Here is a 6,089-nt window from a genome sequence, read left to right on the forward strand (position 1 = left end):
CACTGGCACTGACCATCACTGGCACTGACCCTCACTGGCACTGCCCAGTGTGCTGCAGGAGTCAGAGCTGACTGCGAGGCAATGTGCCAGCCCCAAGCAAAGCAGAGGGCAGGGCAGTGCAACAGCAAATTGTCTTTAATGTCTGGAACTGAACAGCTATAGATGATGCCGTGTGGGCTGTTACATCACACGCCCAGGGGCAGCTGTTCAGACACTGCTGTGTGTCCCACCCGTCTGCTCTTGCTTTGGGCCAGCAGCTGCAAGGCAGGGATATGGAAGGCAGGCTGTGGTCACCAGAGCTGTGGGCGTGCAGTTCAGTCCACCCCTGCACACAACTCATCACACGAGTGCACTGTGACAAATTTCTTGAGGCACTGAACACCATCCCTCACGAGTCGCTGGGAACAGCCCGGCCTCTGCCTGCACCTCTTCAGCACAGGGACTGCCAGCAGCAGTCCTGTATCCCAGTTACTGGCTGCACACTTCTTACAGAGAAGCCTGGGAAGAAACAAAAGACCGATCTCCAGTAGGGACCCAGTGAAGATCAGACAGTAAAAAATGTCTCTGGGTTGGATTCAGACTGTGCACGAAGAGGGAAGAAGCATGTTAGAGAGATCCAGCTCTTTCCCACCTCTACAGTTGCTCCCCCAGGACCCACTCTGTAAGTACACAGCCATTGGAACATATCCAGTCTCCAGGCCTTCTGTCAGCAGGAATGTAGCTGGAATTGTATTGCTATTAAGAGCATGACAAATCTCTGACCCACAGCTGGAGATTCAGGTAGTCTGGGGCCCTTCCACCCTGGCTGTTTTTTTTTTAATTTTGCTTGCTGCACCTCTCTGATAATTGTTGCTCCTTTCTGAAAGTCTGGATGAGTGTTCCAAAACACGTCTGTGAGAGAGGGATGTGCTGTTTGTTGTGGATATTTAGAGCCACTGCTCTGAGGGATCCTGGATGCTCATGGTTTGATAGCCTGTGTAAACAGGCACGAGACAGATCCGTGCCATGTGCTACCTCTGACTAGCTCTGGTCTCAGGAACAGCATCAGGACAGTCCTGCTGATCAGTGTCCTTGTTTGGGCAGTGATGCCTGAGCACAAAGGGCTCCTGCCTGCACCTTCACAGGTGTCACTGTTCAGGTGTGCTGTGTCCCTCAGCTCTGTCCAACACATCGGTCTCAGCTGTGACAGTCCCCTGGGACTGTCCTCCGCGTACACAGGGCTCTGTCCAGTGCCTCTGGGGAGTGCAAAGGAAATAGCAGACATTTTGATTTATATTTGTTTACATATCGTACTGGAAATTTGCTGATTGGCATTCAGGCATGAAATGCAGTGATTGTTTGGAAAGTGTCAGGAGAACCCTCACATTTTGGAGCGAGTCATCTCTCTTGGGTTCGTCTAGCAAAGAGGAAATGTGGTTCAATGGAATTTTTCTCCCTATAGCCTGAGGTGATGCTGGTTTTCCTTCAATCTGTAAGCATCAACTAAAAAGCCTCTGAAAGCCTCTGAGCCACGAGTGGCACCTGTGTGACACAGACCAGCACAGCTCCTCAAGCCCCTGGAACCAGCCTGGTCTGCTGCCACAGCCCACGGCAGGGGCTGCCACGACTGAACACTCCAACAAACCCTGACTGTCCAGAGGACTTGTGACAAGTTCTCTGGTACATGTTACTCATCTCTCTAAAACTGGCCTCTATTCTCATTCCCACCTTATTATTATTTGAATGGATATAATGTTTTTCCCTTCCATCTGTATTTTTTTTTTAAGTTATCCTAATTGTAATTCCATAATCCCCCTACAACAATTCTGTGAAATCTCCTTTAAAATCTCTTTAAAAATTTGCTACCAAAAGGTTTGCCTATGGTGCCTGGAGGTGTTGCTTATGGCAGTACAAGCATTGACAGCAATCCTCCTCCAGAGAGCCTTTTCCTTGGAAAATGCCCTTAACCTCACTGTGCTGTCACAGCTCCTAGAGTTGCCACCCAGATATGTTCCCCATCACTCTACTGCTCCCAGAGTGAGCCAGAATCCAGACACCACCACCATGATACCGAGGGAACAATGCAGTGAAACACTGAGGTGGGTTAGGAGGACCTTTGGCATGGAGACATCCTGCAGGAGCTGGCACCTGCTGGGGCAGGGGGTTCTAGAGACCCGGGGTGATGGCAGCTGGTGCCACCCAGAACAGGTGGGAGCTGTGCACAGGTGAGCCTGTCCTGAACAGGGCAGTGCCAGGAGTCCCTCACCTGCCCAGAGGAGCTGCAGTGGAGGTGGCACCTCCCCATCAGCATCTCCTTCACTACCAGCAGGACTAGGTGCCCTCAGTGCTCACCTCCTCCTGTGGCCAGGAACGAGGAGTGCCGAAAGCAGTGATCAAAAGAGAACAAAGAGAAAAAAAACATGACTGACCACCATGTATATTAAGGAATTTTTTTCTTGCTGTTCAGAGAACCACCAGGTTAATACAGAAAGGCAAGTTTATTTCTGACCCATTTCCATGTCATAAGATATAATAACTCTGTGCAGTTAAGTCACGCTGAAGCCAGACGTGGTCACTGAGGCAGCTGGGTGCTCGCTGCAGCAGGAGGAGGAGGCCAGTGGAGCAGGGAGGGCTTGGGGCCCATCACCAGGCCTGGCCTTATCTCAGCTGTCACTGTGAACTCTTCAACCCTCACGCTGAAGGGCTGAATATGTTCAACAGTTTCACGTTTGTCCTCTCTGTCATGGACTCATGGACTGTCTCCTTCAAAAACTCTGACTGCACAGGGCCGCGGCCAAGCTGGAACCCCACTGTCCCCCAGGAGGGCAGCAGGTGCCCTCCATCCCCTGGAGCTCTGGGCCAGCTGCAGGGCAGTGCTGACACAGGCTGGATTGGGCACGGGACTCAGCAGGCACTGAGCATGTTTGCCAAAGGATTAAGCAAGGTAAGCCTCTGGGTTTCTCCAACCCCTGTTCAGGGGGCCCGGTCCCTTCACCCTTCTCTGTCCATGGGGTATTTAAAGGCTATATTTTTTAAGGCCCTGGTCCCCCAGGAGCACACCATGGGCTAGCTGACCATGCTGTGGTCACCACGGTGCCAGGGTGCCCGACCCACACTCCCCCCAGAGCCCCTGGGATGCTGCTTTGGGCAGCGTGCTCGGGGCAGGCACGGCCGTGCTGGCGTCTGGTGTCTGCTCTGCTTTACTGAGCTATTTAAACTTAGCAAAGTGGCTTTTTTTAGGTCCATATGCATAGATCAGGTGGTCATCTGTGGCAATATGTTCATTCACAGATCCTAGCTGCTTTCAGGGACTGGCCTGAAAGCCAGTCTCTAAACATAATTAGGGTTATTTAAATAGCTGCTCACAATTACCTCTCTGGTAATGCCATGAACTCCCTCATTGAGCAATAACTCCAGGCAACACAAGGGTGAAAAGCCACAGGGACCTTGCTGCTGAATGCCTCAAAGATTTGTATGATCCTGCTGTAAATGGATGTTTACTTTCAAAGAGCTGCCACCACATCTACTGTGCCATTATGTCAGTTTTCAGACCAGCAGCTTTACCAGGGACAGTTGTTCCCACCCGTCAGCCTCCCTTGTCCTTGCCCATAGTAATTAGGCTGGAGGCAGATGTAGCAAAGCCTGATTCAGGGATGGATGTGAATAGAAGTTCTTCAGCTTTTGTCCTTCTGCCCACCCTAAATAATTTAATTTCTGGGATTCCATCACACTGAATGTGTCCGTGAGAGCGTCAGTGAGCAGAGCCCGGCCCCAGGCCCGGCCCCAGTGGGTGCTGAGCTATCGGGTCATCTGGAACACGCGTCTCCTTTTCAGCACAGTGCAATTTTCTCCCCAGCAATGATATTATCTTTGCCCTCGGCTCCTGGCACGCAGCGGCTCACATGCACCATTAGCAGGTGGCAGAAGACATACACGGAACTTGCTCTCAGAACATTTCTTCCATTCTTCCTCCCAGACTGATGAAGTGCAAGTTAAAGCTAAAGGTATGTACTGACTACAGCCCATTCCCAAACAGGGCCACGGAGAGTTAAACATGGGCTCTGGGAGAAAACTCTCAAATCTTCCAGTCTCTCTGCCACAGTTTAGCTCCTCAGCACGAGGCCCTGGAATGTGGGGAGTGCAATTCCGCGAGGCCGCGCTCCCGGTGCCTCATGCCAGCTCCTCTGGGATCAGCTGGCAACAAGCAGCAGGAAGGCAGAGATGTCAGGCAGCTGAGGTGCCCATCCATGGCCCCAGCAAGCCCCTGGCAACTTGGCAGAGCTCTGGGCACTGGTGTAGACCAAGATGAACACAGGAATTTACTACTGAAGCCAGACAGCTGTGTGCACCTGGGCACACCTGCCACTGGAAAACTGCACAGTAGAGGCACTTCTGTGCCAACCACGGAATTAATTTCCTTAGAAAAATATTTTGCCTGAAGCCCACTAAAGAATGCAGCCCCGGATAACTCACTTGCTTTGGTCCAGGGCTGAGCTGAAGCTCCGCAGCAAGGGCACAGCCAGCCCCTGGCGTGAGCACTGCTGGCTCCACAGGCAAGGGATGTCCTGTGCCTGGCAACACAGGGCAGAGGGAAAGAAAAGGCACTGGGACAAAGGGGGTTTGTTACAGTTTTGTTGTACAGGGGGGAAAAACGAATTTGTCATCTGTCTAAGAAAGTGAACTATGCTGGATGCTACATTTCCTACCTAACTCCATGGAACAGCTTCTGTTGAGTGCTGTCAACACCTCAGAGCTCTCTTATGTTTCTTTTGAAATTCAAAGTCAAAAGAAACTCAGCTACTTTGAGTTGGCTGTATCTATTTGCCCTTTCCTTCCCTTGAAGCAAACACAATCAGTAAAATTCCCTGGTATAATTCTCTCCTTCCCGAAGTTCTTTCCTCCATTGCTCTCCTCCAATATAATCAGACCCTTTTTCACACATGGGTGAACCTAGAAAATCATTTAGAGTGGGAACCATGTGAACCACTTCAGTGAACATCAGGTAATTGTGTCTTAGAGGCCTTTAGGAAGGTCAAATATTTCTGTGTAATTTTTCCAGCTACTTTCTCCATGACCTGAAGCCCACTGGCTCTGGGCAAAGAATAAGGTGGCTTTGTACAAGCCTCCAACTCCCTGTCCCCATGGATCACCCGCCCCAAATCTCTCATGATTCCTTTGATGTTTTCTTTCCAAGACACCCATCTCCACATCACCTGCTTGTGCAAGGTTTGTATTGCTCACCCTTGGCCTGGGAATGGTTGAGGTTTCCAAAATATGCACTTTTCCAAAAAAAAACCCCTGACTTTTCACTTGCATCAGGATATGAAAAACAACTTGAAAATCATGAGACACACAGACAGACCTCTGGAGTGCTGAACTTGCCTGTCTGTGGTTGCTCCCGGTGTGTTTCTCCAATGCCAAGTGTTCCAGATGAGCTGCAGCTTTCCCTTTCCAGCATCATAAACTTGGGTATTACTTCTAACAAACCAATAAACTTTGTGATAATAAACAAGAAACTAAAATATTAATTTAAATGAACTGACAAGTGTTACAGCCACAAGATGGTCACATAATCCCAACTTTCATTCAAAACTAAACAAAGAACATCAAACAATAGTAAATATACTTTATGTTCTTCTTTAATAATGCAATTTCAACTAGAGAAGTAAATAAATTTGGTTTACACTAGGAACGGAATCACAGAGGGACTTCTCCAGATAAAATTTCTATTTTAGGAGATTTTTAAATTTCAGAAACTATTCTTTTCTGAAAAACAACCCAGAATGGAGAACAGAACAATGACACTTAGGTTGTCTGTTAATTAAAGCAGAGGCTTTTTTCAAATGCAAACCTGGCAAACAAGGCCCTGGTTTGTCCTCTTGGGAGTGGAGACCAGTCAATAACAGTGTGGTGAGTTCCCAGTGCCAGATTCCTTACTGCTGCTCCAGATGCTGCCCAGTTTCTTTCAAGTTTGCCTGCACAGGGTTCTGTTCTGAGGCTGCAGGAGCATCCCAGGGCTGCCACACAGCCACAGCACAGCCTCAGACTGACAGGGCTGTGGTCAGACACACGTGCAGAGAGGCGTAAGGAGCTGGAATTTTAATTAAGGA

The sequence above is a fragment of the Corapipo altera genome, unplaced genomic scaffold (genome assembly GCF_003945725.1).
Source record: "Corapipo altera isolate COAL_440 unplaced genomic scaffold, ASM394572v1 113, whole genome shotgun sequence".
NCBI lineage: Eukaryota > Metazoa > Chordata > Aves > Passeriformes > Pipridae > Corapipo > Corapipo altera.